The sequence below is a fragment of the Colobus angolensis genome, unplaced genomic scaffold (genome assembly GCF_000951035.1).
Source record: "Colobus angolensis palliatus isolate OR3802 unplaced genomic scaffold, Cang.pa_1.0 Scaffold281, whole genome shotgun sequence".
In the NCBI taxonomy this organism is placed as follows: domain Eukaryota; kingdom Metazoa; phylum Chordata; class Mammalia; order Primates; family Cercopithecidae; genus Colobus; species Colobus angolensis.
The window spans coordinates 1,047,263-1,060,790 of NW_012116055.1; the positions used below are offsets into that span (position 1 = coordinate 1,047,263).

The 13,528-nt window shown below is 39.5% G+C and overlaps 1 pseudogene across 1 annotated transcript; it reads left to right on the forward strand.

The window, feature by feature from the left end:
• Positions 1–7,132: 7,132 nt before the first annotated feature.
• On the forward strand, positions 7,133–8,295 carry LOC105516446 (annotated as a pseudogene). Its single transcript, XR_001002488.1, has one exon. The product of XR_001002488.1 is annotated as an ADP/ATP translocase 2 pseudogene (transcript).
• The last annotated feature ends 5,233 nt before the right edge of the window (positions 8,296–13,528 follow it).

The window sequence follows — 13,528 nt, forward strand, 5'->3', positions numbered from 1 at the left end:
TCTTAAGATCTACATGAACTCCATTAGGCCACGAAAAAAATTACTGCATCAATTCTATTATTGGCAAAAACCTTAGCTGCTAAAGCTGAGTTTGTGGATGGTGAAATTGCTACTTGACTGTTGTACTGTTTTCAGTTATTTTATAAACCCATTGATGATTAATCAACCAGAGTAATCTGCATCTATTTGGTCAACAAATAATGATGCAAACTTTCTAATTCAAAACAGCTGGAATCATAAAATGTAAAGTATAGAAGTAACTATTTTGCTGTCTGGTTATTGCTATTGAGACCAGGTAGTTCAATCAAAGGCAGGAGGAAAGGGCTAACCTGTCTCCTTTTTTTCCAGAATTTCCCAGCTCTAATTCATTTCTGGGATACGGTGTTTGTTTCCAAAAAACTCCATTTAAAATGTACCCAAATTCTTGAGCTGAAGTAAACTTATACTTTAAACTATGAGCCACAGAACTCCTGGGCTTCCACCTCTGGAGGAGTGGCCACAGGTCAAAAGGAACACAGAAAGGTGAATGTGGAGGGAAGGTGCAGTGACACAGTAAGCAGTGGTGGGGAAGAGAGCATTGGGAAAGGATTTTGAGGTGAGGCCCAGGCACCCTGGGTGGGTAGGTGTGACTGAGGCAGCTTAGGGCAGCCTGGAGCCTCAAATACCCTTTGATGGGATCTAAGGGTATTAAGGTGTTAGCTTTCATGGTTTTGTGGAGGATGACCTGGCTACAGCACTTCATTTGTGGGCCTGTTGAGGTGCGGAAGAAGGAAAGGAGCTGTTCCAGCTACTATAGCTAACAAACATCCTAAAATGCACTGGCTTAGAACAATGACATTTATTTAACTCATAGATCTACAGGTGGAGCAGGACTCAGGTGCTATCGTAACTCATGCAAATGCTGATCAACTGTCACTATAGATTAGTTTGTATTTTCTAGAATCTAAAATAAACGGAATTATACAATACTCCTTTTTGTCTGGTTTCTTCTACTCAGTATAAATATTTTTATATTTATCCATATTGTTGTGTGTATCAAGTGTTCATTCCTGTTTATTGCTGAGTAGTATCCCATTGTATGGATAGACCACAGATTGTTTATTCCCTTGTGGATAGACCTTTGGGCTATTGTCAGGTTTTGACTATTATAAATAAAGTTGCTATAAATAGTTGTACACAAATCTTTGTGTAAACATGTATTTTAATTTTAGGAGAGGAATGGCTGGGTTATATGGTAGGTATATGTTTAACTTTTTAAGAAATTTCCAAACGGTTTTCTATAGACTAGTTTGCATTTTCCAGAGTTTTATATAAATGTGATCATCCAGTATGTGCTTTTTCTGTTTGGCTCTTTTTACTCAGAATTACTTTGAGATTCATCCATGTTGTTGCATATATTAGTAGTTAGTTATTTTATTGCTGAGTAGTATTCTAATGTATTGATACAGCACAGTTTATCCATTTACCTGCTGATGGACCTTTGGCATGCTTCCTGTTTTGGGCTATTACAAATAAAGCTACTATGAACACTTGTGTGCAGGTTTTTGTATGGACACGTATTTCCTGTTCTGTGTGCAGCTGAATCACCTATGGAAAAGGTGAATTCTTCTGCTTTAAACATCAGGACTCCATCTGCCAAGTGCTTGCCACTATTTCTGTCAGCAGCAGGCTGTTAATGATGATCTTTGTGTTAGGGCTCTCTAGAGAGACAGAATATGGATATAGATAGATAGAGATATAGACAGATAGACAGACACATGATGGGATTTGTTAAGGGAACTGGCTTATGTAATTTTGGAGGCTCAGAAGTCCCACAATAAGCTATCTGCAAGCTGGAGAACCAGGGAAGCTGGTGGTGTAATTCTCAGTCCGATGCCAAAGGCCTGAGAATGCAGGGGGCCTCTGGTATGAATCCCAGGGGCCAAGAGCCAGAGACCCTGGAGTTCTGATGTTCAAGGACAGGGTACAGAGAGAGGGAAAGAGGGAGAGAGAGAGAGAGGGAGAAAGAGAGAGAGGGAGAAAGAGCAGGCAAATTCACCTTTCTTATTCCTGTTTGCTCTATCTGGGGCCCCAGCTGATTGGTTGGTGCTGCCCACACTGAGGGCCTATCTCCACTCAGCCAATATCCCTCAGGAACACCCTCACGGGCATGCCTGGAAATAATGTTTCCTTTTCTATCTAGGCATCCTTTAATCCAGTCAAGTTGATGCTTGTTAATAAAATAACCATCCCGACCTTCCAAGTGTTTTGTAGGCTCAACTTAACGATTAAAATTTTGTAGATGGAGTGAGGTAGGGTCCACTTTCTTCTTTTGCCTGTGACTGGCTATCCAGTTGTCCCTGTACCATTTGTCGAAAATAATGTTCTTTTAAAAATATATTTCATGAGCTAATTATGTATACTCTGTTTACTTTTATGTGGTGCTGAAGTCTCTGCTTGATTAGCTTAGTGGCCAGCTATAGGACTGAATGAAGATTTTCTTAAATTCTTTGAGCAATCAATCTTCCACCCTTCTGTGTATGCTTTGGGGCACACTTTCAGTGCTTAGCAGTTTGCAACCCTACCTTAGCTTTCACTGCCTGCTTGCTCAGAGCCTCCCACTCAGCCAGAGGCGGAAGGTTAGGGTTTTCTCAGGTATTTCCTGGGGATGTGCCTGGCCCTGCCTATGTGTGTAGCCTTCTAGATCCCCAGGAATATCTTGTAGCTTTTAAAAGCTCCTTATGGACATTTTATTCCCAGATTTTCGTTTCAAGGTTTTTGGCCATCTTTTTTTTTTTTTTTTTTCAATTAGTTTCACAGCCTCTGGCAGCTATGATGTTAAGCAATTGTGGCTGCTTTTGACAAATGCCCTGAGAATAGAATTTTTCTTATTGAGTGACTCTGAGTCAGGTCAAATAAAGAGAAACCCTATGAATGGGGCTTTTCGTTTCTTTTTCTTAACTTTTAGTTTAGGTTCAGGGGTACATGTGCAAGTTTGTTATACAGGTAAACTCAAGTCACAGGGGTTTGTTTTACAGATTATTTTGTCATCCAGGTACTAAGCCTAGTACCCAACAATTATTCTTTCTGATCTTTTCCCTCCTTCCACCCTCCACCCTGAAGTAGGCCTCAGTGTCTGTCATTCCCTTCTTTGTGTCCATGAGTTCTCATCACTTAGTTACCAAAGTTAGAACATGCAGTATTTGGTGTTCAGTTCCTCCATTAGTTTTTTAAGGATAATGGTCTCCAGCTCCATCCATGTGTCTGCAAAAGACATGATCTCATTCTTTTTTATGGCTTCATAGTATTCCTTGGTGTATATGTACCATATTTTCTTTATCCAATCTGTTACTGATGGGCACTTAGGTTGATTCCATATCTTTGCTATTGTAAATAGTTCTGCAATGAACATATGCATGCATGTGTCTTTAAGATATTCCTTTGGGCTGGGCGCAGTGGCTCACGCTTGTAATCCCAGCACTTTGGGAGGCTGAGGCGGGTGGATCACGAGGTCAGGAGATGGAGACCATCCTGGCTAACACGGTGAAACCCCGTCTCTACTAAAAATACAAAAAAATTAGCCGGGCATGGTGGTGGGCGCCTGTAGTCCCAGCTACTTGGGAGGCAGAGGCAGGAGAATGGCGTGAACCCGGGAGGCGGAGCTTGCAGTGAACCGAGATCGCGCCACTGCACTCCAGCCTGGGTGACAAAACGAGACTCCATCTCAAAAAAAAAAAAAAAAAGATATTCCTTTGGGTATATACTCAGTAATGGGATTGCTGGGTCGAATGGTAGTTCTGTTTTTAGCTCTTTGAGAAATCACCACTGCTTTCCACAATGATTGAACTAATTTACACTCCCACCAACAGTGTATAAGCATTCCCCTTTCTCTGCAACCTTGTCAGCATCTGTTATTTTTTGACTTTTTAGTAATAGCAATTCTGATTGATGTGAGGTGGTATCTCATTGTTTTTTTGATTTGCATTTCTCAGTGCATTTTTGATTTGCAATGATCAGTGATATTGAGCATTTCTTCATATGCTTGCTGGCTGCATGGAGTCTTCTTTTGAAAAGTGTCTGTTCATGTTCTTTGCCCACTTTTGAAAGGGGTTGTTAGTTTTTTGCTTGTTAATTTGTTTAAGTTTCTTACAGATACTGGATATTAAACCTTTGTCAGATGTATAGTTTGTAAATATTTTCTCCCATTCTGTATGTTGTCTATTTACTCTGTTGATAGTTTCTTTTGCTGTGCAGAAGTTCTTAAGTTTAATTAGATGTGAATGAGGCTTTTCCAGAGAGCTTTCAGATAGGTTAAATAGTGGCAATTCTCTATGGCATTTTAGGAAGCTCTAAACCTGTTCTTTGCTCCCCAGTGGCTGCTAAGCTGCTGGTGTTTATAGTTTCTGAGGCTGCCTATTTTCAAAGCTATTACAGACCTGGGGAGAGTAGACTAGACAAATTCAAACACCACAAAGCTCGCTCTTTCTAAGTGAGGTTCAGCCACTTTTCTTGAATAAATGCTTATTGGATCCTTGTAAGCCTTTAGTTAATTTGTAGAGCTCTAAGAAAATTGATTTTAATTTTAACTGTATTTTTGGACTAGTGTTCTTATTGTTTTTATGGAGGAATGAATTTTTAGAGATTCTTACTCTACCATACTAGAATTACTTCTCTCCAGTCCCTTCATTCTTACTTTGTATGTTTATCAGTATTCAAAGTCAATGAGAAATAAATGGGCTCCTGGGTGCCTACACACCTCTGCAGAGATAGGACAATGACAGTGTGTGGTTGTGTGGTATGACTGGTCTGCAGCAGTGAGTGTCTGAGAACCTGTTGTTTCAGCTGGAACTTTTCTTAACCTGGAGAGGAGCAAACAGTTAAGACCTGGAGAACAAAGGAAACAACACTGATCAACAGCAGTGGTTGCAGGTATAGGGCTTCTGAGTAAGTGTTGAATGCAGTAGCCTAAACTAATGAAATATCAAAAACTCAATTGTTACAGCTCACTTTTGTCTCATTTCACAGTAGAAAAAGATATCAGACTGTGAAAGCTCTTGTCCAGACTTTTGTTTTTAATGTAAAAATGGATGCTTCTGCTTAGAGATAGAGGATACTGTTCATATGTTTCCAGTGCTTGCTGTCCCTTCTTTGACCTCCTCTTCATTGACAGTGGCTGAAGCTCACTCATTTATCTCTTCCCTTATTCTTCTCTCCTTTAAGACCAGGGTCCGTAGCAGTAAATTCAGACAGTATCATGTGAGCTGGGAAATACTTGTATAGAGGGTTGGTTTTTGCATTTATTAACTTCAAAGAATCAAATGAGAAAGTCTAAACCAAGATTGGGAATAACTCCTTATTTTGAACTCAAATTTGCATTCTTACACAACTATTATCTAAAACTAACACACAATTTTTAACCAAAGCCTAGACCAAGAGATAATAGTTAAGTAAGAAGGATAATTTGAGTTCAAAATAAGGAATTATTTTCAAAAACAACAGCTCTAAATCTAGCTCAGTTGCCATTTCCTCTGTGAAGTCTTCCTCATTTTCCCCGGCGGAGCGAGTTTTTCCTTTTGTAGCACTTGATACATCTCATCTTTTACCACCTTCTCATTGTATTATAGGTATTCACTTACATGTCTATCTAGTTTAGTGGTTTTCAGCCAGGGGCAATTTTGTCCCCCTTTGGATGTTTGGCAATGTTTGGAAATATTTTTGTTTGGCACATGCGATTAGAGGGTGGTGCTGGCAGCTAGTGGGTAGAGGCTATGGAGTTGCCAAACATCCTACAATGCACAGATGGCTCTCCACAGCAAAGAATTCTCCCTCTCCGAATGTCAGGATTGCTGAGATTCAGAAACTCTGCTCTGTTCATGAGATTTGAGGGCAGGGAGCTTGCAGCTACACATATAAGACACAGTAAATGGTAAACATATCAATCGGTTAAAGAAGACAGTAAAAAGTCTGTTTGCTTATAGGTCTTGCAGTTACAACTAGTGGTTTGAGGGCTTAAAATGATGCATTTACAGTTTTCTTTCCTTGGTTGGTCACTCAGAAGGAAATCCAGAAAGATCAAACAATCCATTTATTCATATGAATAAATGTCAAAAACACATGAAAGATGTCAATCTGAGATGCACTGGGGGCAAGCTAGAAAATGAAATCCTGACATTTCTTCAGAAAGGCATCACTCAGCCTTATCTTAGCTGATGGGGCTGGCACTCCTCATTTGTCGGGATAGGCATGGCCTTTTATCTGAGTTTGTTTCACTCCTCAGTGTGGCTTTGGGATGTGGATTTCATTTGCCATTCTCTGTTATACACAGAGTCTCAAGATAACACCATGTAGAGAGATGCAGAGAACCAGGCAGCCTGTGCACAGATGACAGAGGGATGGGAGGCAAAACGTGAAGGAGAAACTTTCTGCTTCTATTTATTGCCATGTGAAAAGAAATCATGATCTTGCTTGTTGGAGAGAAAAGATAAAGAGCATGGAGGAAGAGATAGCTTGGCTCTCCAGACTTTGGGGCTCACTTACAGTAGGCATCACTGTGCAAACCGCACTAGGTGGGGTGGCATCTTCCAGACATTGCTCCTGCAGGGAAAGTGAGCCCAGGTGTAACGACATATACACATATCCTCTGTCTGTCAGTGTCCCTGTCAGGATATATGTACACAAAGCAAAAGCACAGAACTTGGAAAAGTTTGTCAAAGGGACTTATGTAAAAAGAATTAATGAATAAATGATGTAGGAAGAGACGAGGGTTTTTGTAAAAATTCAAGTAGTTGCTATTCATTGAGTATTTACTCTGCCAGGACTTTTGCTAAATGTTTTCATTTACTCTTCGTTCCTGTGAGTTAAGAATGTTCATCTTTTTATAGATTAACCCCCTCCCCCCAAAACACCACCACCACCACCACTAACAACAACAACAACAACAACAACAAGAACAACAGCTAGCTTGCCTGAGGTTGCAGAGCTTGTGTGGTAGAGTTAGGATTTGAACCTAGGCCAATGATGCATTACTTTAAGGGAAGGGCTTTAGTTCCTTTGAAATCTGCAAAAAGCAAGACAGGCCCCACAGCCTCGGAGTCAAAGCCAGTTCCCAGCCCATTCAAGTCCCTTAGCCACCTGCCTCCTCTTTCCTTTCAACATGACGGATACCACTCTGTCCTTCGCCGAGGACTTCCTGGCAGGTGGTGTCCCTGTGGCCATCCCCAAGATGGCAGTAGTGTCCATCGAGGGGGGTCAAGCTGCTGCTGCAGGTGCAGCATGCCAGCAAGCACATCACTGCAGATAAGCAATACAAAGGCATTATAGACTGTGTGGTCTGTATTTCCAAGGAACAGGGAGTCCTGTCCTTCTGGCACAGTAACCTGGCCAATGTCATCAGACAATTCCCCACCCAGGCTCTCAACTTCACCTTCAAAGATGAATACAAGCAGATCTTCCTGGCTGGTGTGGACAAGAAGACCCAGTTTTGGCATGACTTTGCAAGGAATCTGGCATTGGGCAGTGCCACTGGGGCCACAACCTTATGTTTTGTGCACCCTCTTGGTTTTGCCCATACCTTTCCAGCAGCTGATGTGGGTAAACCTGGAGCTGAAAGGGAATTCAGAGGTCTTGACGACTGCCTGGTTAAGATCTACAAATCGGATGGGATTGAGGGCCTGTACCAAGGCTTTAACATGTCTGTGCAGGGTATTGTCATCTACCGAGCTGTCTACTTCAGTATCTATGATGCTGTAAAGGGAATGCTTCCAGATCCCAAGAACACTCACATCATCATCAGCTGGATGATGGCACAGTCCACCACTGCTGTTGCTGGGTTGACTTCTTATCCATTTGACAATCTTTGCCGCCGCATGATGATGCAGTCAGAACTCAAAGCAACTGACATCATGTACACAGGCACACTTGACTGCTGGAGGAAGATTGCTCATGATGAAGGAGACAAAGCTTTTTTCAAGGGTGCTTGGTCCAATGTTCTCAGAGGCATGGGTGGTGCTTTTGTGCTTGTCTTGTAGGATGAAATCAAAAAGTACACATAAGTTATTTCCTAGGATTATTTTCCCCCTGTGAGCAGGCATGTTGCATTATGTAACATATCTCGAGCATTCTTGACAGACTCCCGGCTGTCAGTTGATCAGTGGAAACTATTTATTGGTTGAAGATGGGAAGCAATAATATTTATCTAACCAGTTTTCTCTTAAAGCCATTTCCATGATGATGATGATGGGACTCAATTATATTTTGTATTTCAGTCACTCCTGATAAATAACAAATTGGGAGAAATAAAAATATCTAAAATAAAAAGCAAAAGCAAGACAGTTGAGAGGTAGAATTCAGTCGGCAAGCACCCAGAGTCCACTCTGTCCAGTAGAAGCCCTCGGAAGTGTTCTTTTACTTGGGTTTTAATGAAGACAACAAAAGAATAAGATGGCACCGCAGAATCCATCCACTATAATAAGAACCGTAGCCACTTAATTAGACACATATGGCTTACAACTTTTCAGGCCACAAACTGTGGGTGGGGTCACAGACACTGCCACCATCCATATGTCACAGACCAGTCCCCAGGAGCTAATGAGGAAACCCAGCCCTGTGTGAAACGTTGCAAGATTTTCTGAGTCACGGGGTTTCTTCCAGGTCCTTATGCATGTGTCAGACAGCTTGCTGCAGCACCTTTCATTTCCCTCCTCTATCTTTGACCTGACCACTGCCAGGCACCATCAGTGTGGTGCAGAACTTCAGAGTATAGACTCTGGAGTCAGACTCTCACCGATCATGTTCTGCTTCTGCCACTAACTTGCTGAGAACTTGGATAATTAGCTTACACCTACTTTCCTTACTCACAGAATGAGAATAATGATGATTCCTCCATCAACATGTTGTAAGGATTAACTGAAAGATCCATTCAAAGTGCTTAGCATGGTGTCTTGCAAATAGGCCTTCTTAAAGGTTAGCTATTATTATTTTTAATTGCACTATATCTTCCATGAATGATAAGAAGCAGCAGCATTTAGAAGCTGCCTGGGTAGAGCACTCTTTAGAGAACTACCTGGGGACAAACTCCCTTGGAGCCAGGAAGTTTTTGAATATGGAGAGAAAATGGGAGAAGATGGTGACTCCCAGCCAAATAGACTGGGCTCCTCTCAACTCTTCCTCACATCTCCAAGGCACTGTGGAGAGTTTTATTTTTAATCCAAAACCATAGGTTAAAACTTTTTATTAAACATGCCATAATAATATTATGTCTGGCATGGCTAAATATGTAATTTGTGTTATATAGCTATGCTTTTCTGTGTGTGTATATATAAACATATATATACACACACACAGAGAATTTTCTATATATAGAAATTTCTGTATATGTAGATTATATAAAATTCCATATATCTACACCATGTAGAATAAAAATTTCTGTATATATCTATACACCTGTATATATACCAGATTTTCTGTATGTTTGCATTTTTATATAAATATATACATATATACTTAAATATATATATAATTTGTGTGTGCATATATATAAAATATGTGTGTGTGTATGTATTTGGGTGTGCTGGGGGATAGAGAGCTCTTTTCTGTGATATTATAAAGAAGCTTGATTCTTAAAAAATTTAAGCACAAGTTGAAATGTATATTCCTTGACTCTGGATATTATGACTCAGGAGGCTGGGCAAGGCAGACATAATTTTAAACAAGCATTTCAGGTATCTTAGAGACAGGTGGTCCAGAAAATGCTGGAACAATACCTAAGCTAAAGTTCGTGGAACTAATTTTTTGGGAGAGGTTATCAAAGTGTCCATGATGGATGCCCTTCCTGGTCCCTCTGTTGTCTTCAGAGTTTTTCAGCCTCTTTAGTGAGTGTGGGAGCTGGCACCACTGAAATGGAGGGAATTACTCCCCACTCTTTCCAAGTCTTTTGACACTCTTATTAGATGCTTCATTACACAGTAAAGCCACACCCTTCTTATGTCTTGAGTTGCAGAGAAATCTGAGTATGACGTTGTTTTTGCCTAACACTGCTATCAATGGGGAACACATGGGATTGGATGAAACCTGAATTCATGCTTGTGGGGAAATCCTAAACTTTAAAGACAGGCTCAGTGGAGGCAATATTTAATTCTGCTTACAAGTACCTATCTCTGCCTGAAACAGAAAGATCCTCATTATGATTGACCAGGGTTCTTCACAAATAAGATCATCCACACTACTAAGTCAAAGCATAAGAGGCATTTGTTAAAAAAATAAGAAAAAAAAAAGGTTACAAAACCTCCAGGTAGGCCAGGAGGCTCTGAGATCAGGAACAATGCCCAAACACGTCTCAGGCCTGTTTCAGGGCAACCTTTCTGCATTGCTGTGGGAAGTTCCATTATAGGTTCATCTGATTGTAGAATCTAAGTCACATGTCTGTCCAGCTGTATGTTGAAGCTGGCTCAAACCAGGTCATGAGAGTTGATTAAGTTTCATATACTTAATTTTTTTAATTTTAATTTTTTGTTTGTGTTTTTATTGATACATAAAAGATGTACATATTTTAGGGGTACATGTGGTAATTTGTACATTCATTTGGTACATTCATATAATCAAATCAGGGTAATTGGGATATCTATTACCTTAAATATTTATCTTTTCTTTAGGAAGATTGGAATTATTCTCTTTTAGCTACTGAAATGTACAACAGATTAATGTTAACTATAGTCACGCTGATGATCCATCGAACACCAGATCTTATTTCTTCTAGCTACTGTATATCTATCCTCACAAACCAACTTCTCTTCATTCCCTCCTTCCCCATACTATCTCAGCTTCTGGAAAACACCAATCTACTCTGTATCTACATGAGATCCACTATTTTTTAGCTCCCACATGTGAGTGAGAACATTTGATATTTGTCTTTCTGTGCTTGGCTTAGTTCACGTAACATAATGACCTTGAGTTTCATCCATGCTGCTGCAAATTACAGAATTTCATTCTTTTTTATGTCTGAATAATATTCCATTGTATATATACACCACATTTCTTTAACCATTAACCATTGATGGACACCTTGGTTGAATAACACATTTAACACATTTAACCATTGATGGACACCTTGGTTGAATTCATATTTTGGCTATTGTGAATAGTGCTGCAATAAATATGGGAATGCAGATATCTTTTTAACATATTGATTTACTTTCTTTTGGATGTATACCTAGGAGTAGAGTTGCTGGCTTATGTCATAACTCTATATTTAGATTTTTGAGGAATTTCCATACTGTTTTCTATAGTGGCTGTACTAATTTACATTCCCACCAACATTGTATGAGAGTTCCCTTTTCTCTACATCCTTGCCAGCACCTATTATTTCCTGTCTTTTTGTCAAAAGCTATTCTAATTGTGGTGGGGTGATATCTCTCTGTAGTTTTGTTTTGAATTTTTCTGATGATTAGTGATGTTGAACATTTTTTCATATATCTGTAGGCCATTTGTGTGTCTTTTGAGAAATGTCTATTCAGATATTTTGCCTATTTTTGAATCAAGTTGTTATTTTTTGCTATTGAATTGTTTGAGTTCCTTATATATTCTAGTTTTTAATCTTTTGCCAGATGGATAGTTTGAAGGTGTTTTTATTCATTTTGTGGATTGTCTCTTCACTTTGTCGATTATTTTCTTTGCTGTACAGAAGCTCTTTTGCTTGATGTAATCCTGTTTTTCTATTTTTGCTTGGGTTGCCTGTGCTTTTGAGGTCTTACTCAAAAAATCTTTATCAAGAGCAATGTTCTGGAGCATTTCTCAAACATTTTCTTATAGTAGTTTCACATTTGAGGTCTCAGATATAGATGTTTAATTCATTTTGATTTCATATTTGCATGTGGTGAGAGATAGGGTCTAATTTTATTCTTCTGTGTATCATGTTGGTTTTCCTGGTACCATTTATTGAAGAGATTCTGCCTTTCCTATTGTATGTTTTTGGTGCCTTTGTTGAAATGAGTTGGCTATAAATTTGTGGATTTATATCTGAGTACTTTATTCTGTTCCATTGGTCTATGTGTTGTTCTTGTGCCAATACCATGCTGATTTGATTACTATAGCTTTGTAGGATATTTTGAAGTCAGATAGTGTGATGCCTGTGGCTTGATTCTTTTTGCTCAGAATTTTTTTTTTTTTGGCTATTCGGGGTCCTTTATGGTTCCATATAAATATTAGGATTGTTTTACTATTTCTGCAAAGAATGTTATTGGTATTTTGCTAGAGATTGCATTGAATCTGTAAATTGCTTTGAGTGGTATTGTCATTTTAATAATTTTAATTATTTCAGTCCATGAGCATGGAATATTTTTCCATTTTTTCATGTCTTCTTCAATTTCTTTCATCAGTGTTTTATAATTTTTCTCGTATAAATCTTTCACTTCTTTGGTTTACTTGATTCCTAGGTGTTTTATATTTGTAGCTATTGGAAATAACATTGCTTTCTGGATTTCTTTTTCAGATCATTTGCTCTTGGTGTGTACAAATGCTACACATTGGTGATCATTTGCTCTTGGTGTGTCGATTTTGCCTCGGCTCAAACAGATCAGTGCCTGCCTGTCCCAAACTGGGGAGGTCCCAAAGGTGATAGCTCAGCCCTGTGGAAAAGCTGTCTGGGGGGTTCATGCCCAGGGGGCCTGCAGAACGTGCCTCCTATAGCTTGGTGCTGCTGAACAGCCAGTCTGATTTGACATCTTCTTTGGTTGAGTTACAGAGGAGAGTTTCCAGGGCTGGAAACGGTAGTTCCATCTGTACTCCTTCTCTCTGGCTTTCCTCAGGGATATTTTTCCCTTTAGTCACTCATGATGTTTCCCATGGGTTGAGTCAGGAACGGGTTTCTTGCCAGGGAACCCAAGATGGTGGTGAAGCTGGTTCTCCACTTTAATTTCAGTTTTTCCAGTGTATAAACTGTGTAAAAGGAAATTTTCTACACACTTGATGCCAGGCAGATTGGGGTGAGTGATGTTGAGGATATGGAAATCTGATTCTCTTACTGTCTGCTTGGAGTTTTTTTGCTACTTTGTGGCCCTGGGAACCAATTCATCCTCATATTTTAGTTCTGGGCTATTGTTGATGATAATTTCAGTGCTGTATATTTATTTTGGGTTTTCTGTGTGTGTGTGTTGGGGTTGCATCTATGATGACATTTTGGAATTGGAAGACCCCAGTTTCAGGAATTTTAAAAGCCAGTTTTAAACTGTTGGAAACTTGAAATAGGCCATGGTAGGAGTGTAGGTGTACTTTATTTTATTGTCTTTTACTTTATTGTGTTTTGGAGATGCTGTAATTTTTACAAATTGAAGATTTGTGGCAACCCTATATCCAGCAAGACTGTTGGTGCTATTTTTCCAACAGTGTGTGCTTACTTCATATCTGTGTCACATTTTGATAATTCTCATAATATTTCAAACTTTTTCATTATCATATTTGCTGTAGTGATCTGTGTTCAGTGATCTTTAATGCTACCATTGTAATTATTTTAAGGGCACCACGAACTGTGCCTTTGTATTCCCTGAGACAGAACAAT